This window comes from Pelodiscus sinensis, chromosome 13 (assembly GCF_052426305.1).
Source record: "Pelodiscus sinensis isolate ZL-2025 chromosome 13, ASM5242630v1, whole genome shotgun sequence".
In the NCBI taxonomy this organism is placed as follows: Eukaryota; Metazoa; Chordata; order Testudines; family Trionychidae; genus Pelodiscus; species Pelodiscus sinensis.
Genome location: NC_143064.1, coordinates 7,490,685 through 7,514,151, shown reverse-complemented (window position 1 = coordinate 7,514,151; position 23,467 = coordinate 7,490,685). Strand labels below are relative to the sequence as shown.

The 23,467-nt window shown below is 41.7% G+C and overlaps 1 protein-coding gene across 4 annotated transcripts in view; it reads left to right on the top strand.

The window, feature by feature from the left end:
- MAMLD1 (mastermind like domain containing 1) overlaps nucleotides 1–23,467 on the top strand; it is a 428,240-nt gene that overhangs the window by 335,881 nt on the left and 68,892 nt on the right. Inside the window, exon 1 of one of the 4 annotated variants that reach the window (XM_075941088.2) lies at nucleotides 8,445–13,906. The exons of the other annotated variants lie outside the window; for them this stretch is intronic. The gene's annotated coding sequence lies outside the window, so the exon portion shown is untranslated. Of the gene's footprint in view, nucleotides 1–8,444; nucleotides 13,907–23,467 lie in introns of those variants that run through there. 4 annotated transcript variants of the gene reach the window in all.

Below are 23,467 nucleotides of genomic sequence, written 5' to 3'. Positions count from 1 at the left end.
GCAGCTTGGTTGGATGTAACATGAAACCTCTCTTGGGGAAGGAGACCTTCCAAGGTGAAGCCTGAAGTTGATTTGGAGAAATACTGATTCGTAGTCCCTCCAGATCCACACTGTGCAGAAAGAGAAAATTGTCCTGGGCTGAAACCAGTTTCTCTTCCCTGGTTAGGAACCTTCCTTTGGTCCTGGGAGCATTAATCTGTAACTCAAAGAAAATACTCTTTGTTTCAAGTTAGTTTCTGTTTTCATTTTTGCCCACGTTATTGCTATGCAAAATTCAGAATAAGGAAGAAATAAATGCCTCTCGCTGATTGACACTTGGGCTTTATATCTGCCTGCACTTTCTGCTGGAAGCCTTATCCTGTAGGGTTCAAAGCATCTGCTATGACTTCTCTTGCAGGCTCAAGCTTTTGGAGAGAAACTAGCAGAAACCACTTTGTATAGTTTAGATTTGACTCATAATTCAGTAACTTCTTGCTGTTCTTGGAATCACGACTTCTAGCCTGAACATTCTGGTGGGGCGAGGTATCATTCGAAGGACAGGAAGCAGCTTTGCTCTGCCATTGTTGGGTCATGGTTGAAACTGTGTATTTGTTTGGACAAGCTTGTCATTCTCCTTTTGAGAAAGTAATGAGGGATCAAGAGAAACGGACTAAACTGATGAAGCAAATGAGTTCTGGGGCAATCCATTTGTTTTAAACTTTGGTTTTTAATTTGATAAGCTCTTCTCTTGCATTTCTTTGCTCCCGCTCATTAGCCAGTATTCTTCTGTGCTCCTGCTTGGAGGTTTGTTCAGCAGATAGCAAAATGACCAGAATATGCCTCTCTAAAATGACTTTTAAATATGGTTCAAATAGAACTGCAGATAATAGGAATAAAAGACTATCTATTTAATGGTATTATCATTGGGGAGAGAATTTAGGCAGGATTATGAAAAAGTAAATTTTTATTATGCGCCAAGGATCTAGACGAATAGACTGATATTCCTCTGGGTCTCTGAGCAATCAATTTCCCTTTCTAGTATTCAGTTACTGCTAATTGTATTGATTTTTATCAAATATGTGTACAAATCAATTTTATATTTTAGTGCTGTTAAAAGCTTCCTTCCTTCCTTCCTTCCTTCGAAGCATTAATGCTCTGATCATTTTTTCTCATTTTTAATGCTCTGATTTTGCAGTACATTTTCTTTAGATAATAGTTTATTTAGGCATTTAATTAGTTATGGAATTATATGTACATGTTTAGGGTCTTATCAAACAGACCTCATTCAAACAAGAACTGACTCATCTTAGTTGAACTGTTTACTTGGGTAAAAATTGCAGGGATGAGCCTTCCTAATGATTAATAATATGGGATGATTAGAAAGGTATATTATTAATGAATAGATACGAAGACAGGGTGGTAAATATAAAACTTTTTTTTAAAATAATGCAAGCTGTTTGTCCATCCAGACGCCTCTATTTCTGGAAATTGAGTAGCTTTCATGCTCTTACAACAGAGTAGTTATCTGAGACCTCTCAAAGCACAGGAAACGTATGGAGCTCAGAACGAAATAAAACAACATTATCCATTTGCGTTTTGTTTATGCCTATGGCAGTTTAAATTGCTTCTGTCAAACTTACCTATTTGCCAAGCTATCACTCTTAAAAAGAAAAGGCAAGTACATAGCTTTGAGTTCAAGAAAATATATATCTTTTTTATAAGTAAGCCAGCGAAATTGACTCCTATAATTGAAATGGTTTGGCTTGTGCAGACTGCTGTCAGATACTGAATGATAGACTTTGAACTTTTAATGGTGTGAGTCGTAGTAATGAGAACCAGAGGAGTCAGGACTCTACTATTCCACTTATCTCCAACAATTATTCTGTAGATTTTATGATACTATGTTTTCTGCTCTCCAGGCCAAGACACTTTTTCAAGGAGGGGAGAGTTGCATAAATGAATGTCCAGATATATGGGAGTATCTAATAAAAAAAAATCTCCTTCCATAAAGAAGTCATGAGAAACTTAAGGGAGACAGTAGTATTTAAGTTTGAGATTTTAAACAAAAATTGTTCTCTTCCCCCAATCCTGCTGATGGTTCTTCATAACACAGCAACCCCCGCTGAGAAGCTGAGTAAAAACCACAGGCTTCTTTGCTTGACCTGTCTACCAATAACTGCTCCCAAATCCAGCAGTCCTGTGCTAAAATTAATGCACTTTCCAAACCGTTACATGTGCTGTGATCTGTACTGTCCAACGTAGACCCCATTTAGGATTTTTTTTTATAAGCCAGGAAATCAATAGCTTTTTTTTTATTCCCCCCCTTCAGAAGACAGTGCCATTATTTTATGCATCATAGCACAATTTCACCACGCTGACTGGCTGCCATAACAGCTTTTCTTGTTACTGACCACTGGATAGTTTCTCCAATATGGTCAGTATAAACATAATCATATTTGCAGGATTTTAAAAATGGGTTAAGGGAAATGTGTCTATGATCTGTGTACAAAGTAGGCTACCTAGCTGCATTGCAGGCTGGTGTGAGGCTGGACCTATTCAGCTTATAGATGAATGCCTATAGAAACTGGCGTGCATTGTATCCTGAAGGGTAAGTAAGGGCTCTGTGGGAAGAGACGCTGTGCTAGTCTTGCCTCTGGCTTTGCATAACATTGCAAACTGCAATATTAGGTTTCTGCAGCATCCCCAGTATTAGGCATCACAAACTGGATAAGCTACATAAGGGGTCATTATAACATGGAGAAGATACATGTACTGGTTCTGCTGGAGGCTGTCCCCAGGCTGTTTGTTATGTGTCTCTAACACTGTCACTACATCACACACTTCCTCGATCTTGGTATTACTCTACAAGCCTGTCTAATAGGAGCCTCTGTTGCTGATTCCGGCTTACCCTGACCTACTTCTTTCTTGTGTCCCAGCAAGCTGTCAGGAGCTATCAGAGCATTGGGAGCTGAAATAAACACTCACCGAGGGGAAAAGCGAGGCTGTCTCAAGTGAATTTAATTAGCTTTGTTTAACTGGCTTGTTTGCTCTGTAAATCACATAATTTTTAGTCAAATTTAGGGTGTAAAAATATCTGTAATTAAAATCAAATGGTGCACGACCTCATTAAAGTCAAGCAGTGTAGAAGTTCGGCAGAAAAGGTGTTTTAAGTCACAACGTATGCAGTTTTTTGGGGAAGAGGAATGAATCAAGGATACTTCTTCTGAAGAGCTGTTTATTACTGCAAGGTTAACGTCTTTGGGTTTCACTTTTCCTTGAATTTGAGAACTGAGACTTGGATCTTTATATCAAGTAGTGCAAGTTCACACGGTAAAATTTTACAGCTTCTTTTCTTGCTCTCTTGTGAGCTAAGCATCAATATGGCATGTGTAGGTTGAATCCCCGCTGATTTAACAGGACATAATTTACAATATGCCTCCTTTCTGCAGTGCCGTGTCCTCTTGAGTGGTGGCCACTGAAGTTATTGTATAATCGGGCTGTGCTAAACTAATCAAGAACCGGGTTGGCACGGCTTCATTGTGCTAAATTTAATGGAGGACAAAGACCAATAGGGCTTTTATCAGTGTGCATGTTAGGATCCAGTGTTTCAGATACCGTACTGTATTAATTTTGAGAATTGATACATTAGATCTCTGTCAGCATAAGATTTCAGCCCTTCGTCTGTTGAAGTCGAAGTTGGCACAAGTCCTATTCAGTGGTATCATGACCTGGCCTATAACATAGATCTTTCAAATACAGACCCTACTTCTCGCCTTGTCAGAAACACTGTGTTCTCACATTCTTGGCCCCCCCCCTTTACATTGTGAATGTATAGTCATACCCACATACATGCTTTTTAAGACTGCATCTGTTTCTCAGTTCCCATCCTTGCACTGAACCAAAACATGAACAGAAACACACTAAGGGCCCAGACAAATAACAAGAGAATGTTCAAAAGAATAAAACTTGCTGCCGTGCACCAAAAGGTGAAACACAACAGAGAAATTACTTGGTATTAATTCAGTTCTTCCATTGTGGTTGGCAGTGGAAGAAGATCTGAAGAAGGGCTCTGGTAGCTCAAAAAGCAAGTCTCTTTCATCCACAGAAGTTAGTCCAATAAAAGATATTACCTCACCCACCTTCTCTCTGCTAAATCTGTTTCACAAATCAGCAGGGCTCCCTTCATCTCTGGAAAGAATGAAACATTGTTCAAGTGAGATTCAACCATCTACCCTACTGAGATGGATTTATGGTACCTTAACTTCACTGAGGAACATAATGAACAGCTTATTTGGTTTCTGACATCTTGTACAGTTCAGTGATACACTGAATGGTCTAACACAAGTAGAGATGCTGCTACTTAGGTATTTATGTTTTGGAGCCCTTTTGGCCCCACCAAACTGTGTGTGCAAGACAAAGGGAAACTGCCAAGGTTGGCAATCACGGGTACTTCAAACAAAAAGACACCTCTTGGAACCGATTCTTTTTTATTGAAACCGGTTCCCCCACATTAAGGCTAAGAAGATGTATTGCAAGATCGAATATTTCCTTGTTGAATTAAAAGAAAAAAATTGTCATCACTGCAGTTGCTGGGGTATATACTATGTCCCTTCTTAAACATTATGGTGGGCCCTGCAGGGCTGGAGCAGCCCTCCAGTTAACCGTAATCGGTTAACCATTCACATCCCTAGTCCCTTCCCACTGAAATGTGTCTCTCTTTTTTTTTTTTTTTTTTTTTTTTTTTTTTGATGCTCTCTGGGACAGTCTTTGCTTTTGCTATAAATCTGCATCTGAATTTCCTTGAAGTCCTCATCAAGCCCTGAGTCTCCTTTGCTTTTGGAAAGTCTCAGGAATATGTCAAGCACTGCTGCCATCAGAATAATAAATAGTTAACTGTGGGCTTCTTAAATTTGGCTGGGGATATTTCATTAAGAGAAAGCTTCGCTCAGAGGATGCAGAAAGGGGCCAATGTTCGCTGAGTCTTCAGTCATTTCACTTAAATCAACCTCCTCCGACTGCTATTGACATATCAAGAGAACCAATGAGGCATGTTTAATTACGCATGCACTGAGTTTACAATTAGTCTGCAGACAGTGACATTTTTTCCCCATTTGATGCAGCAAGGAAAGATTTGATCCTGCAAAAGGTCTTATTAGCCTTAATGTGAGCAATTTTACCATTTTAAATGTAAGTGGAGTGTTCTTAGCTTCTAGGTCAAATAATTTAATCTGATGCTCTAATGTTATGGGTTAGCAACCCTTCTGATTCCTCTTTACTTGTAATAAGTCACAAAGGTATGGCTTGTGTTGCTTGATAAATGGGTTAACAGTATTCACAAGGCAGGTAATAGAAGTCCATATTAGTAGGTGGAAATTGGTTCTTGATGCTAGGCAGGAGAGTCTAATGAAAGTCTTATTGTTAGTTTTAGCTTCAAGATCCTTTGGAAGCTGATAGCTAAATACCCATATTACAATCTTATTACCTATTTGTCACACTATATAGCTTACTGGATGTTTATTAAATTACATTCATGTTTACAACCTGTTTGTATACTTTTCACTGTTTGTGTTCTCAAAGGAAATTTTCTGGAAGCATTTCAGAAATGCATAGCTATTTTCCCATTCCCTTTATAATCTGGAATCATCGTTGCCAACTGTCAACATACAAATAGCTTGGAAAATTTAAGTGTTTCCTGCAAAGATGCTAGAAGCAGCTAAAAAATGACTCTCTTTAATTTATGAATAATACGGACAATATCTGTAAAAATGCATTGTGTTCGTAGGTAGGGAAGAATTTATTCAAGCCATAAAAACAATGTTCTGATCCAGAGAGATGCACTTAGTTGGCGTGTGTGTGTGTGTGTGTGTGTGTGTGTGTGTGTGTGTGTGTGTGTGTGTGTGTGTGTGTGTGTGTGTGTGTGTAAATCTGATTCTAAACATTTCTGGTTCCTTTGAGAATGTTTTAAAAATACAGAAAAGGAAAATTTGCTATTTCAATCGCATCGCATCTGTAAATTCTGTTTGTGGAGCTCCTCTTCTCAGCTTAACATTTGTTCTTATTTTCTTTTTAAGCAGCACTTTACATTCGCTTTCTCGAAACTTGCTTCTTTTTTTAAAAGAAAATCTCTCTAGTCAAGTAATGAGCAACCTAGGCTAGTGAGTGGGCCGCATGAGTGGTCTTCTTTCATCTCAGTGGGCCGCAAGATTGTCGTAACCAAGATGGTTTCCCAGGGTAGTTTTGCTCGCTGCACTTGCATACCTAGACTTTTTGGTGTGTGCTAGCTGAACCATAGCAGCACTTTGATTGGACGCAGAGGGAGCCCACGGCACTCACAGTCTTTGTTGTGTGCAGTCATCACGCACCTCACTTCACGGGCCCTTGCTTTATGTGTTTGTCACTTTAGTAATATTGGTAGGGAAAAAAACGATGCGGACAGAAACCAGCAGAATCTGGCAACCCTGCGCATGGGCAATGAAACCAAATTGTCTTACGGGCCACACGTAGAACCCCAATGGACCTCATTCAGTCTGCGAGCTGCCGGTTGCTCATCGCTGCTCTAGTCTGATGGAATCCCTTGCGCAGAATGGAACAAACATCCCCCATGTACCTCTTCTGCAAGGAGGTTTCAGCAGATTCCAAGAGAGGAGGATGAGGAGGCAGGCTTTTTTACATGGTTTTAGGACTGGTAATTGTGTTTCCTTCAGAAGTCAATTTGGCCCTGTGACACAGAGAGCCTTTGGGCTCAGTGCGAAGCAGCAGGGGGAGGTGGGTTAGAACTGAAGAGCTTCTTACTCCAGCCCAAGTCCCACCCATTCCCAACTCTGTCTCATCTAACTGAGCCATTCTGCCTTTCCGTGGGCGCCTATCTCCTAGCCGTTGATGCCCTACTAGACAGCAGAGAAGCTTTCTTTGCAATTTATTTTTGTCCTCAGGCTGTACAGGCCCCTGACTGGAAGTTGGTGCTAGTTTATACTTACTACTGCAATCCCGGACAGGAAGCTGACTTCTAGTCTCACTCTGAGAAATAACTGTAACATGGAGGAGTATGTAATTTTTCTGTTCTCCTAAATCATTAACAGGTGCCTTGGAAACACCAGCGTTTGGCTTCTCAGGCAGTTCCTGTGTAAGATGCATGCAAGACTCTGATCTGGCTTGCTGGTCCAGGTGGGTTTAGCCTTGGTGCCCACCTCAACCCTTATTGATTTCAGAGTGCTGGTTGATGGTGTGCTTGTTGAAATCAGTGGGGTTTAAACTGGCTCTCCTTGCGGACCAGTGCCTGCCTGGCAACCCGCACGGTGTGGCAGTGGACTTCTCAGGAGCGGGGCCAGAGTGCACTGGCTGCCAGCTCCACCCCTAGGGACTATAGAATAGTCAACTAACCGATAAGAATTCATAAGGTTACTCAACTATTCAATTAACTGATATTTAGCAAACACTTCCATTGGCTTCCCTTGCCCCTTGTGACTGCAAGGAGTGCCACACTGACCGGAACTGCCCTCAGCGTTTAATTTAGTTGGTCTTAACTAGACCTGCTACATTGAACGCCAGATGATCAATCTCTGTCGCGAAAAGTAAAGACTTGGCCTAGGATCCTGTGACATGAACCATTCCTGTTGGCTTATTTTTAAAAAATGGAGTTGTGATTTTTTATTAGATTCTGTACTGGTGAAGGGACAGTAGTACACTAGCTTTTGTTTTTTAACAGCTATTGCTGGTCACTGATTTTGCTTACTTTCTTTGAAAAAAATTACTGCTTTTTTTAAGGAACAAGATCATTAACATGTGCCTATTTGATCATGTATGTAAATTGTAGTGACAAGATATTTATAACTTCAGGTTACACCCTTGTTTGAGTTTGGTTTAGTGTGGTCCTCTTTCTAGAGCTACTCTGCACACCCTTCACACCCTTGGAAAAACTCAGCACAGTGCTATAAGCTATTAGAGATGCGGGGGCAGATATGATGTCATGATACATTGGAATCATAGGTTCATGAAAGGTAGAGTAGCTTATCAGAAGGGTGTTCAGGGCACATATCAGCAAGGTTTTTGTGATTTTTTTTATTTTTTTTTTTTGGTGGGGCTAGAGATGAGGAATACTTTGCACTGAAAATCCCTTAACATTTTTCAGGAACACTATCAGTTTAAAAATGTATTTAAACAAACCATCTTCATGTCTATTGCGTCTGATGTATTGTTTGTCACGAGAATAGGCACTTTATATGATTAACATTCTTTCGTCTTTGATAATCTGTTAATTTTCACTGCTTATGCTGATGGTTTCTCTTTTGTATTTACTCAGTTTGTCAATGGATAATGTGTTTCACTTCTTTTTATATTTGGTCTCTAATAATTTTCACAGCTTTAGTTTTTTCTATACTAGTTCAATGATGTAATGTTTGTGCTGTAAGCATGACAAAGAATGCTTCTCTCTCTTTCTGTAACTTCTTTAAATCTATGAAAACCTTTTTTATTAGCCGTCAGTGTTATAAAAGTTATTTTTAAATGTGGGTCAAATTTGAATCCAAATATCCCCCTCTATTTTTAAGTGTTCTTGAAAACCCAAGCCATTTTTTATGCAATACAACATACAAACTTTACATTAATTGTTTTTCAAGTAACATAATGTAGGAGGGGAGGGTTTACAGGGCAATACCACTGAATGGCAATATCAGTTGAATGGTCACAAGATTACTGTTTTATTTTCTTTTCTAACCTATTGTCACTTCATTTTCATTCCAGGTGGTTTTGAGTGACAGGGTGTAACTTTTTATTTATAATTAGGGTAGTCAGGTAATGCTCAGATAGTACTGATATTTCAGTAAATCTTGCCTGCTTCTATAGGTCTTGGATTTTATTTTAATTTTATTTTATTTTATTGACTTGACTTGACTTGACTTGACTTGACCAGGGAAATTACTTTAAATAATCAAGAAGATTTACAGAATTCATATTTGTGGTTTGTAACGTGCAAAGCCCGTTTTTGTGATGGCATCCAATAGCAAGTCAGATACCTAACCAGTTTAAGCCTGTATGGGATGTACAAGAAAACAGTGTCTGACTCCAATATTGTCCACTGATTCACGCTGACACTCTGCCATGGATCCTAGGAAAAGGTTCATTAATAGCAGTGGTTGGTGCCATGGAGATGTAAGACAAACCATTGCTTGGACCATTTCTCTGTTGAGATAGTTTGTAGGTTGTTTATTGATTGCGCAGGTCATTGGTGAAAGGTCAACGCCTCTGCTGTGTCGGCAGATAAAGATAGAGGAAAGGCACATTGGGGTCACATTCAAAAGGAATTCGGTCACGCTAGAGGAGGAACATTTCAAACCTTTATTTTCTCAAAAAAGGTTGTACAGCTTTCGGCCTGCATGTTCTCAACCCTTGACAATTAGGTTAAGAAACTTCATTTATAGCTAATGCTTTCACTATGTTTCTTCCTGGGCCTCCTTCAATTTAATAACCTGTTTTTTAAGCTGAAATATTTATTAGCTCTCTGCTGTAATTATTTATCTGCATTTCTGTGTCTGGCAGAACACTGCAAAAGATTTCTTTATGCACGACAGGATTGGCAATTTATTATGAATTACTGAACCCTGAACGTGCTGTGATCTATCCAATTTGTCTGCATTTATTTTGCAATTTTTGTTTAAAGGGACTGGGCGTCTTATAAAGATATGTACAAATGTTCACAAATTGCATATTTACTGCAATTATTTTAACTGGTATAAAGGAGATGAGATTAAACGCTCTCAGAATGTCTGATTCCGCACTGAATCTCAAGTCAGGAACATCCAGTTATCCAGAACACCATTTGAGGGACTTAACTAAATGAAAAAGTTATATTGGTTTAACTAAATATGACTTCCCCCGCACCACCAACAGTTTAGTCAAAATAGTGTAGAGAGCTGTGTGGATGTGTTTATTTGGTTCATTTTAAGTCAGTTAGTAATCAGTTTAAGTGAAACCATAATAAGGCACTCCTTAAACCCAAATAACAGCATCTGTAAGGGGTGTGTACCTGTTTATTGAAAAAAGCTTAAATTTACACTTTTCATTAAACTGGGGGAAAATTCTTGTATAGACAAGGCTTTAGGTACATTCCTTGGGGCTTCCTGAATTTGGAAGCCTTTACGCATAGCCAAATGTTTACAGAATGAGCGTGAAACTTGTCCTGATGCACAGGGTCTTCCCCATCCTGCTTAATTTCATATTGTGATACTGTATTCAGTGATGCTGTGAGACTGTATTCAGTCTGATGCAGGCATTTTTGACTGGAGTGAACTTCACCCACAATATTGTGTGTTGGGGGAGGGGGAGGAAGAAAACTTACGCCTTTCATTGGCCGACTGTATCAGACATTGAGGGCGCATTGGTTCCCTTTGACAGTGTTCTGAAAGGTGGATCAGAGAGCAGAAATGTGTCCTAATAAAGGAAAGGAACAAAGATTTGTGTCAGAGAGATGGGTTGGTTTGAGTGATCATTTTAATATTGTCACATACTCAGATTTTGTGAGCCCCCCAAATTAAACCCTTGTGTCTCTTTCTTCATTGACTTGAAGCCAGTTTGCTCCAAGTTTATGGGCAGGGTAGATTCGGAGATCTTCTTTGATATTAAAAGTAATAAATCCTGCCTGGTCCCTGGATAGTCTTTTTCTCAAGACTGCGCAGGTAGCTTTCTGAATTGTTTCCATTCTGCTATGTAAAGATAAACACCCCTGCTCCGACCACGGAGGTCTGAACACAGCTCCTTCGGAGCCACTCGGAACTGGGATGGTACGTCAGAGGTCTTTTGAAGAGCCAAACTTGGTGTCTCACAACAAATATAGCAAGGTTAAGAGGACTGAGCTCTTATTTAAGAATTAGACACCAATACTAAACCAGCCGAGCCACTACTACTTGCCCCGCTTCAAAAGTTCATATTTTCAGCTTCACACAGTTACTATTTTTGGCACCCCACACAGGCACGCAATACGGAATAAGTTTAGCTGTGTTTCTTTGTAGTTCCACTTATAGTTAGTAATCTGCTGCTTATTCCCAGCCGTTAGAGGAGGAGTGCTCCAGCCAACAAAATAAACTCAAGATGCCACGTGTGCAGTAGATTCTGTGCCGGTCTTCCCAAAGCAGAGAAAGTGAGGGGACCCACGATCAGGTGATGGTATAAAAGAAACAGCATAAGCTCTATCATCAAGATGAAATTCTGGGGATTTGGGAGAGCAAATTCAAAGGCTGAGGTCAAGATGTGATACTGATGATGCTGAACACAAGTTATGCTTGAATACGGTTCACCAATGGAACTATCAAGACCACTGAGACACGCCTTCTGAATCATATAAGCATTTAAAAGATGCAAGGCTCAGCAAGATGCTGCAGCAGAGGGGAAGAATAGCATGCTACGTTAGGACCAACTGCAAGAAAAAACAACAGATTTGAGTTTTAATTTAGAGAACTAGGGGACTGGAAGTGAAATACAGAGCATCTGGCCCTATGTTACTGATTCAAATCCTGCCCAGATGAATAGTAACCAAATGTTGTTGCTAACCACTTTACTCTCTCTCTTTCTCTCTCTCTCTCATGAATCAGTCAAACTTTGCAAGGATGCTACCCCTTTTGTACCTGTTCAGAGTCCTCTGTGTGACCACTGATGTCCAGCTGGCATCTTTCACCTGCATGAAACATGCTTGAAAGTTAAAGGGAAAAAATAATTCATTAAAGAGAAACACTGTTCTTGAAGACTCATGGTCTAGAATTATTTCCTTTTGGGTTGTTACAAAGACTGGATGCTTGAGCCATGCCTGTGCAATAAAGCCTTAAAGCTACTAGCAGAGTAACTCATCACTGCCATACCCAAAATGCCATATTTGTGTTACTAGGTGTTTGCACTCCTGTTCTAGAGAATCAGGCCTTTGTTTACAGAACCCCTTTATATTTTCTCTATTTGTCTGCGTGAGGCCTGGAAAGGAGGAAGATGGGGTTGGGGGGAGGCAACCTGTAAAAGATGATACAGCTCATGAAAAGTAAGCTGCTGAATAGACAAATTGTTTTATCTAGATAGGTTTTGTATTCCACCATCTGTATTCCAAGAAAGGTACAGTAAAAACAGTGTCCTGGTTCAGATATTGCTATCCCAAACAGAAGATCTCTCTTTGTAATTTTAATGCTTAAAATCCAAACCCATTTCCATGTATTTCTTTAATTCCTCCCTTCTCAAAAGAAATCCATTCACTGTTGATGACATTTCTGTTTAGTTGCTGAAAAAAAATTGAACTGGTCTAAAGTATTTTGCTGTTTTGTGCACCCCCGCAAAGGAGTATTTCCTCTGTCAGTTGACTCCGAAAAGGTCTTGTGCTTTCAAGATAGTTTGCCTAACAGGTTGAAAAGAACTCTGGAACCTTAAGAAGAAGGATCAGTCATCTGTTGGACTGTATGAATGGAAATCTGAAAACCCAGACTCAGAACAGAGGTTCCTACATTTATTTAGTTGTGTGAAGCTTTCTCCGCTCCTCCAGTCACTCCCCACCCCACTTCCAAAAACCTTCATGGATCAGGCAGTCTTCTGAGGTGGTGGCTGACTGTAGTGCTAACATTCCTGCCTAAAACACAAATGTGCTCTGGTGAAAAGGAGAAGCAGTAGCCTCCGTATTATCAAAGGTTATCAGGTATCCTTTACGAGCTGAAGGAATTTTTTGCCGTGAAGGAGAAAGGGTAATACACTGTTTTTCTTTTTTAAGTGAGACTGTGACAATCAGAATTGCAGGCAGTAAATTTCCTGTCTCCACTTTATCAGTGTGGCTGAAGACAGGACGGCAAGATGCATGTGTCCAGAAAGGTTTCCTGATTGAAATAAGTCCTGTCAATCTAGGGATCCAAAAAACCAAATAAGCTCATTTTTATGTGACTGTAGATTCTTCCTCCTGAACTGTACCGGTGAGGCACTGAAATTCTCATGGTGGGAACATGGGAGTTGACTGTGTGTTTTTCAATTGTGCTGTAGTTGTGACTAAAAGGAGGTGGGGAATTAAAGCTGGCAGAAGTTTTGTCTTTACATCTGAGGAGAAAATGCTATCACACCCTTGCCATGCAAAAAGAAAAAAAAGCAGTTAACAGGAGTCTGTGCAAACACAATGGCTCTATCTTGCTCTATTATGCCACAAAGGAGTGGCTTGCTTAATCTCTGAAATTAATAAAGCAGAGAGGAAACAGCTCTTTAAAGAGATGTGTCTGCTTCCTTCCTGTTCATAGAATTGGGAGCCTGTGAGGTAATGTCATTTCACATAACTAGAGGGCTCTTCTTATAAAGGACAATTACAGTAAATGTAGCGAGCCAGGAATTTTTGACTTTTAAATATTTTTTCCTGCCATGGTGGTGGGGAATTTTATTTGAACTCACATACATGGTGTTGGTAAACATCATTATGTGACCACTCAAAAGTTGTCACCGGTTTTATATTTGAGAGATTTTAATTTTGCCTGAATGTTGTCGCCCCGGTGTCATATGCTAGAAACCGGTCTGCAGTCGTGCATCATACTATATTTATACAGTGGTATAAATGCAGTTTCAGCTAGCCTATTAGCCCAGGAAAATGTCAGTGTAAATAGAATTAACTCAGTATATTCTAATACAGCAGCTCCTTTTCCACACTGTAATGGCCTTTTATAGTTACTCTTGGAATGGGGCCAACATAACTGATAAGCAACAGGCGAGGTTTTCCTGCACGTGGTCCTGGCTACTCCCATCAATTAGTAACTTTTTTTAGTGTTAGGAAGACCTTTTGCTTCAAACAGTAAAGCGCAGTTTTGCGCCACACCTAACCATTGTCGGTCAGAAAGACAAATGGAGGGAGAGAACAGAAACGTCTGGCTCGCCAAGAAACCTTCCGGTTTGTGAAAACTGTCTCGGGGAGGAAGAAGGAAGGCCCTGGGAGGAGGTACAGTAGATTTTTTGACATTTTGATGCGTCCAAAAGGGCCCATCCTGTACTCCCTCTACTCCCATTGACAAACTAAAGGTGCTTGGCATGTTTCAGGATCACACACTCCATCCAGCTTTCAGTTCCTCTAACAACTAGTTAGTAATTTCTATGGGCAACAGGGTCGACAGTCTCGCTGGGCCATAGGGCGCAGGGGGAGGGGACTATGTGGCTTCAGAAGGAGCGGGGGCCTCAGGCAGAAGTGTGGGGCTGGGGCTAGGCTCCCCCAGGCTGCTCGTTGCATGGGGCTGCGGCAACGATTTAAAAGGGCTCAGGGCTCTGGCTGAGGCCCTTTTGAATCACTGGGCCCCCTCCACCGTTGGCTGGCCCGCCCGGAGGTAATGTTATGCAGTAGGAATGTTCTACTGAAAGTGCTACATCTTGAACCACCAGGGCAGCACGCTATAATCCAGCCATGCTCCTTGAGTGGTCATTCAAAAGCGAAAAAAAACCCCATCCATTTGGGAGCGAGGGGTTGTTTGTTTGTATTTCTGAGTCACAAATCAGGGAATGTGTAATAAAACAACTCCCTATCTACAAAATGCAGAACAGTGCAGTACCGAACAGCAGCACAATGTACTTTACATATGAACAATAGCAAGATGCTTTGCAGAAAATGTGTTTTTGATTATAAAGATTACTACGCCTGCTACCCCTCCTCCCTCACTTACTATTGGATTCATCATTGTAAAATTGCAGAACTGCGAGTGTCTTTTCGGCATTCATTCATCTGCATGATTTGTAATGACTGTTGTGATCTGGGGAAAAGAGGAAGTTTAAATTTCTAGCAGTTGTGCATCTAGCCACAGTTAACGAGGCATCTAATTTCTGTGCAAATTCAATAGCGCATTACCACCGTCCTGCCAAGCAGATTCAAGTGCACTTTGGTAGTTTTCAATTTGTTTTCATATCTCTGCAGTTATCAGTATGTGTTTAAGCTCAATCTAGTTCAGATTTTTTTTCTTTGTAAAGACTGTATGAAGAAATGGTTTTGTATCAGTATGGCTCAATGACAATCAGTGAGGTTTGGCAACTTTTTGCCTGCTTAATTCCACATTGACTGTTCATACAGTACTCAATGGAAACTGTATTACCATGGTGCCTTTTCATCTGATGATAGCAAAGGCTTTCAGACAGTGGGACTAGTTATGTCTCATTCTTGGCAAGGTGGGTAAGTAATGTGTGTGAGTCGCATCACTTACCACCAGAATCCAGCTGGTTTGTAAGCGAAATGGAGCAGCATGCATCAACTACAACCAAGAATTTAGGCTGGAAAATAATAGAGGAAAAATTATGGATGCACTTGAAATGTCAATGGGATTTTTAATGACCTGTGACCAGGTTAGCACTCCACACACACTATGAGATCCCTAATAACTAGAGGCAATCATAATCGTAGCTAAAAAGCCTCAGAGGGGTAGCTGGATTAGTCTTTAAAAACAATGAGTTGGCCTGTGGCAGCTTAGAGACTTACAAAAATACATAGTATCATGAGCTTTTCTGGGTAAAACCCACTTCATCGGATGAGTTGGAGTGGAAATACATATATCTCTTGCTTTTTATTAACAGCAGAAGTAGTACCGGACAATTGGAGGACCTATGTTAATGAGGCTAATTTAGTGATCTGGATGTGTCCCATTCGTATAGCTTTTGATGTGAAAAAGTGGATGTTAAAGGCAGGAGAAATTGGCTTTGTAATGCGCCACCCAGTTAATGCCTTTATTCAAGCCCAGGGCAATAGTGTCCAATCTGTAGATAAATGTCAGTTCTGCGGTCTCTCTGTAGTTGGTCAGTGAAATTCCTTTGTAGAAGAATAGCTACTTTTAAATCCATGGTTGAGTGACTGGGCAAGTTAAAATGTTCCCAAGTTCTATAAGTTTATGTGTGTTACTACTTCTAATGTCTGATTTGTGTCCATTTATCCTTTGTCGTGATAATACTTAGTCCTACCTTAAGTGCTGGGGACTGGACTTGAAGACTTCTCGAGGTTCCTTCCCATTGTACAGTTCTATGAATCTGTGATTCCCTACTGTCTTTTGGATGAGATGTAGCTCTGGCAGCCGAGTGCCTTGTAACAGTATGGCAGGGCATACTGACTCAGAGAGAAAAGCGCCCTTTAAATCATCAGATCAACATCTTGTGCTGTGTCGGTATGATTAGGCTCAAAGTTCTTCAAAGATCTCCCATCTCAGCCTCTGAGGTAATGTAAGCGCTTTGGGGCAGGGGCCATCTTTTAGTTCCGTGTTGGTTCGGGCCCTAGCACATGGTCTCATGGTCCATATCTGGGGCTCATAGATGCTTTGATAACACAAATAATAAACGATAAGGAGGAATGGCGGCAAAACGTGGAATTGCTGCAGTTTAAGATGTAAGCTGGCATGATGTACAGTTATAATTTTACATTGTTGAGCCTAATTGTACCATTAACTAATCTCTCTGTTAGAATTTGCCTGTTAAGTGGATGTTACCTCTAAATTGGTATTATTTCTAGATATTGTAGCAGTAGCGTTCACATGACTAAAATGAGCTCATGGGCTTATCGGCGTTCCCTGAAGACAATGAGGTTAAAATGGAAATTATAATTTGGGTTTAAATACTTTCTTATGTTATGCAACACCAGCCGGGGTGGGATTTATTTTGCTCGCTGTCTTCCGCAAATGCATGCGGATACACACAAACACCCATTACCGACAGATTTGCATCATCAGAATGTGTTTTAAAATAATCACCAGATTGTTCCCACATTTTAACCCACTGCGTGGAATTTCAAAAGAGAATGGGGAAAAATTAAATGCTTTTGGATTGTGGCAGAAACATGCCTCGTTATATATCTCTCAGCCAGGACTGCCTCCAATCCAAATATGGCTCACAAGCTCTTGCTGGGCTCATGTCCTGACAAAGGACAGATTTTTGGTGAGTGGTGAGAGAAAACACTACTAAGATCTTCTGAGGGATGGGGAGGGTTTCCCTCCCCCTTCTTCGGAGCCCCCGTTTTGAGTAAGTCTTCATTCAACATTTCTCTAGCATTCCCTGTGATTCTCCATGTCACGAAAATGGAGGGAAAGAAAATCCATTTCTGGCCATTCATTTTCAGAGCAAATTCCCCTTCCCCCCTAGCCGCACATAGCTGTTGTCTGACGTATTAATTGTGGCTTGTTTCAGCAGCAGGATCTTTTCTGGTAGGGTCTGAAATCCAGTAAGAATGGAATGCTTCTGTGAGCACCTTCTTGAAGGCCTGGTTATATGCCCATTTAATTCGCCCCCCAAAAAAACAAAACAAAACAAAAATTCCCTTATTCCGCTGTGGGCCCCGTGTTAATGCAAGTGGATTCTGGCTCGGAGGGTTAGACAGGGACGCTCTCTGCATCCAGTCAGTACTGTTCCCAATTATTGTCCTCTGTTGCACTCCACCCCCCTGCCGCCATCCCCCACTGACACAGTTAGCAAGAGGCTGAGACCGGGATTCAGACGCTGATGTCCCATGTAGCAACACAGAGCAGTTCAGCAAGGCGGGTAATTTGCATTTTAATAACTCCCTCGTTGATATGTTTATCCTGTCCTGTCAATATTTTGCATTTTGGAAATCCTGCTGACGGCGTTGGTGTTATAGGCTATCAAGTCAACAATTAGATCACTTACTTAAAATCACTTTTAATTGGAAATCAGAGGGAAATCTGTTTTTGTAGCTGGTTGTTTGGGCTGTAAGTGTGGGAGGAAAGGATCAGAACTGAAGAAAGCTTTTCAGCCAAAGATTTCCTTCCAGAGTTTACTTTTAGCTCGATTAAATTAGCAAATTTTTAAAATTGGTATTTTTTTCATCTTTCAGTAAGATTTTTTTTAAATATGGGAAGTCAAGACAGGAGAAAGCATATAACGTCATACGAGCATGGCACTTCAGAGGTAAGGCCTGGGCTTTTGCTTCAGGCTTAGCCTCCTCCTTTCTGATCAGTTTCTTGCCTTCTCACATAGTTAAAGGCAGAAACGTTGGATGCAAATCACACCTTTTCGAGCTCCCATTGACATCTATAGAGGAACTCCCACTAGCGTTTCATTCACCACTGGAATAAAGTCACACTCCTGTCGTCACCATTGTCACAGGAAAAATTGCATTTGCAGTTTACACTGCCGATGGTTTGCATTTCTGTTCAGCCTTTAGCTGTGTGCCCTTGGTGTTCTGCAGGGGCTGTGAATGCGCTTTATACTGGTTAGGTTTGCTGTCACTATCTCACATAGAGATGAGCTTACATATTTTTAAGAGCAAAAATTCCTCTGTGTTCATTGATTAGTATCTAGAGATTTAACTGTAGACAATTCCATAGTAAAGGACATGCATGACCGCAGAAAAGTTATTTTCCCCCCCTCAGTCAAAGAGCTCAAGTGATTGCAAAAAGAGTTAAATCTTTTTTTTTTTTTCCCAGAGACACACAATTGCACATCTCGCTCACAGGCAGCGATAGAGCCAGATGCTGCCCTCTTTTATTATTCCACTTTGGCATAATTAATAAGCAATCCAGATTGTTTGGGTTTTAGTGCTATGCCTAGAATAATGAACTTTGTCAAAAATTCACAAAAGAGCCTCTGAAACCAGAGTGTGAATCCTGAGCATGCCTGCACATGGTTATGCACAAACCAGAAGCCTGCTCCTTCATGCTGCAGAGTCCTCAGCTCCCAATGGAAGAGAAAAGTGCTTCACATCTGCCAGGATCAGACCCCGCCTAATCCCTTCCTGATTGAAGGACGTAATGTCCCAGGGACTTGAGTCCTGATGCAGTACTCATTGAAATCCACGCAAAGACTCCAAGTGACATCAGTGGGTTTTGGAGTAAATATTGGTGAATGAATAGTCGATTAACCTCATGAATTTTTATCAGTTACACGACTATTCTATAGTCCCCAGGGGTGAGGCCAGCAGCCTCTGTATCAGAGGCAGCAGCGTGAGGTGTCAGGCGAGAGCCAGTCCACGAGTGGAGCCAATTAAAAAACAGCTCCCCTCCTGGACCAGTTGCCTGTCACCCCACGCTGCTGCCTCTGATACAGAGGAAGCAGCGTTGGGTGGCAGCAGTCCCTGTCTGGTAGGGGAGGCTGAGCTCCTGGAACTGACGCAAGCCAGAACTGAGCTGGGCTGCCTGCCCATCTGGCTTCTAATACACTTTAAATGCAGAACAGCAGCAGAGGTGGGTCTCAGACCCAGCACAAGCCAGGACTGAGCCAGGCTGCTGGCCAGCCTGCTAAAATATTTACTGTCCGGAGGAGGGGAAAATGCCTGTAGTCTAAAGCATTAACCGATAAGCTTTTGTTTATTGGTTAATTGGTTAATCAACTGCACTATTACATCCCTATTTTGGATAGGGATGTAAAATCATGTTTAATTAGTTAACTGGTTAAATGCTAAGTTTGACTGGTTAACCGATTGAACAGGGGCAGGTGGAGGGGCATCTCCATCCCGCTGGGCTAAAGCAGCCTTGTGCCACAGGCAGGGACTGCTCCAGTCCAGCTATTTCCGGCCCCGCGCTGGGAGTTAGCAGCCCTCACCATCACAATGGGCCGCAGGCAGGGACTGCTCCCGGGGAATGGTTAACATCCCTTGTTTTGGATCAGGCTCTTAAAAATTAGCCTCTGTGCTTTGCTACTGGTGCAACGATGGTATATGAGAACTCATTTTGTGGGGTTAGCACCACTTCGGGCGAATGCTTAATGTGCTTATTTGCAATCTCCTCTCCTGTCCCAGTAGTTCAGTTTTGATTATCCAGATTAGAAATATTGTGTTGTAAATGAGCAAGGAGGTTATTTGGGTGATTTACTCATCCTGGCACTTCAAAGTTAGTCTCTTTACTATTGCAAAATGAATATACTGCTATGCAAAAATAAGGAAACGCCCTTGAAAGGAATACAAAACAAGATGCCGAAAGAAGGAACTTTTTAAATGGAAGAGTCCATCGATGATGTCATCATAGTTCTTTCCCATGCATTCCTTTTTACATCTATATGAATGTGGAACTACAAAATATTTCCAGATGGATTCAGTGTTAAGAACTAATACATTCTTACGCACAAGTTAAATATAGTAATGCTACTGGATACTTTTGCCTAGTAACAAACTGTACATTTCTTAGTCCAATAGCAAGATGTTTTTATTCCTTCCTCCACCCCCTTTAAATCAAATGTCGGTGTATTTTAAATGCAAAGGACTGATTTGATCCCTCTCTTTTGTTTACTTTTCTATTTTTTTCTTCACTTGTTTTAAATTAATAGAAATAAATACTTCTTATTCCAATGTGGGAGGAAGACAGGAAAAGAAGGATGATTCCATTAGAGAACTACATGTAATGCACATCTGAATTCAATGGCCTTGCTCCTTCTGTTGTCATGTACACCTGAGCAAAGTGGATGAAAATGCTCCCAGATTAGAAATGCACTGTTTTACTCCCACTTCCTTCTGTCACTTCACATAGGTCCAAAATGATGGCACAAGGGGCAAGGAAGTGAAGAATCAAGCCTGCAGGGGAGGAAAACACAATGGGTTTTGGATCGAAGCAAAATTAAGATGGCTTTTTTTAAAATGGGGGAAAGCAGAACGCTTGAAACCTCTTCACTCATGTGCTTCTTCGTGCACCAGCACCTTTGATATTTATACAGTGCTCTGGGAATAGTATTTCTGCACAGGGAATAGAAGGAACATACAATGTGTTGGTTTTGGTAGGTCCTGCAAAACGATGTATTTACAAAAAAACCAAGTGGAATATTCAAATCTTTGTTTTACGTGTGAATCAGTCTGAAAATGGTTTTTTACCATACTGCATCCCAAATGTTCAGGAAAGAACCTCAGTGACGGGCTCTTACTTAAGTTGAATTAAATAAATCTAACCGGTAGTACTAAATGTCCATTCCTACCAAAACCCACAAGGCTCGAGCCTACTAAATTTCTCTGACTGAGCATGGGGTGGGGGAGGAAATTTCAGGTTTAGCCAGGGTGACATCACCTTCCCTGTCTCTATCATGCCACATCATGTCTGGCTCATCCAGTGGCTGAACCAGAGAGTGCCAACTACAATTTATATCCAGCCACTGTGAGTTGCTTCAACTGCAGGCAGCTCTGTTTTTAAAAGAGTGGCTGAAGAATGTTCCCTTCCCTGACAACCATGCCAGCCAGATTAAATAGCTCGTTGGTTAAGATGGATCTGTGTGAAAACAAGACACTGTTGGCCTGGATGCACCAAGAGTCACATTCTGATCTGGTGAGAATCTGGAGTAACTCTGATGAATTACTTACTTCTGGGCAATGTTCCCTCTAAGCTTTTCCATCCATGTGCAGAATAAATTTTGTTATGTGCACCAAGAATTATGTGGACGGGCACCACCAGTACAAACACATTCTGCCACATTTCTAAATCTCTCCTGGGTGGCCTTTCAGTTGCAGAGTTTACAGGGAACATTGGTTCTGGGTTACATGGGTGCCCCTGAAAACAGACCATGATCCCAAGTGAGGAGCTCAGGAAACAATTTTAAACATTGGAATTTGAGAGGCCCATTAGCTCAGCAGGGAAGCTTGGCTAAGGACTTGAGTTAAGGAGGTGTAAGCGCATCATGCTGCAGGTGGGAGATCAAATATCTTGTCTGAACTAAGGATGAGAATACCTGGTGAAGAAACGAGCTCAAACATTCATCTGGAAGTGGAATCTTATTCTTTTCAGCTGTGTTAGGGGAATGCTAAATTCCTCTCTGTGATCTGGATTAACTTGGAAACAAATAAGAGAATTGGCTTCCTATGTCTGGCCAACTTTTTCGATTAAAGCACGAAGAGTAAATGTCAGAGAATTTCAAACTTTTGCCCCAGATTTTCTGAGATCTTGTCATTGTCCAATCAGAATTCAGCAGTCTTGCTCTGGTTCTTTATAATAAATTCACTAGGCCACCTAATCATGACCTTACAGGAGAAATTCCCGCATACCTTCTATGTTATAGGGTGTTACATTTCTTCCGAGCCTTCAAGTTCAGTCCTGCCCTCCAACACGTGACATGCCTTGGCTGTGACTCTCTGAAAGGTAGCTACTACACAGATTTGTTTGATTTCCTGCCCTCTCCCTTTCCCGCGTAAGATACAGGGCAGTTCCCAACATGTACTTCTGACAGCAGGTTAAGACCCTTCTGAAGAAGTTACTGTATTTTTGATGAAGTGGCAGATCTGTTGATAGCCAACATAAGCTAATGTAGAAAAATGTTTTAGTATTTTACTGTTGTGGCTTTCCACGGTGAGCAGCAAAATGTGCTCTTGGCCTGGAAAGTTTTCATGGAGAGCAGAACAATTCCAGTGGGCAAACTGAAATGTCCTAACTAAGAAGCAAGAGCAGTTTTGATTTGGTTTGTTCATTCTAAGCCAGTCGTCTCCAGCTGTTTTAAGCACAAGATCACTTTTCAAATTAAAGTGCAATTCAAGTTCTACCTCAACCCAAATACCTTTGCCCCACCTCCTTTGTGCCCCTTTTTCAAGGCTCCACCCCTGCTCACTCCATCCTCCCTCCCTCCCCCACTTTCACCAGTCTGGGGCAGCGGGTTGGGGTGCAGACTCTAGTCTTGGATTAAGGGATTTGGAGTGCGAGAAGGGCTCTGAGCTGAGCTTGGGGCAGGCAGTTGGGGTGGTGGAGGGGGTTCTAGGTGCAGGCTCTGGGATGGCATTTGGATGCAGGGCTGCTTGGGTCTAGGGCAGGGGCTTGGGGTGTAGAAGGGGGTTCATGCCTGGGGTAGGGTTTCGGGATGTGAGCACCAGCTGGGCACTGCTTACCTCTGGTGGCTCCTGGATGATGGTGCAGGGGGCTAAGGCAGGTTCACCCCTGTCCTGGCCCAGCACCACTCCCAAAAGCAGCCAGCAAACTCCATGCCAAGTCCTGCTGTGCCCCCTCTCTACTCTGTGAAGATAGGAAATATGGTGGGAGAGGGGGCACCTTGACATAAGCACCCTCCTCTCCCTCTCCTGCACAGAAAGGAGGAGGCTTCTGAGGGGTCAGCTCCAAGGCAGAGGGCAGGAGATGCACAGCAGTCAGGGTCGGGGGAGGCAGCTGAAGTGCTGGACTTGATAACCTCTTGGCCCAACCAGTCAGGATCACTTGTGAGAGGCTCCAAGATCTACCGGTAGATCCCGAGCGACTGGTTAGTGACCACTGCTCTTAAATCTTCTGGCCTTTCAGCAGTCTGTGCCTCGCATATGGCATAAGCTCTGTATTAGGAAAGGGGAGGGTACCTTGCCAGTGATGCTCAAAAAGAAGTCAGCGCATTTCAGGAGCACCTGTGTCTTTTCAGTTCTTTCAAACAAGGGCTCAATCCTGGCACCGATTGTGCGAAGAGAGGACCAAACCTGGTGTTTCACTATATCGTGTCTTAAGTATGGAAGAAACCTCTCATTTAATTACACTTAAGTTTTGTAGAAAGAAGACTCTGGAAAGCCAAAACCGCCTGTCATTTTTCTCTTCCTTACCCCAGCCCGGACACTGCTGTTACGTACTGTGAATATATCATACTGGCAGGT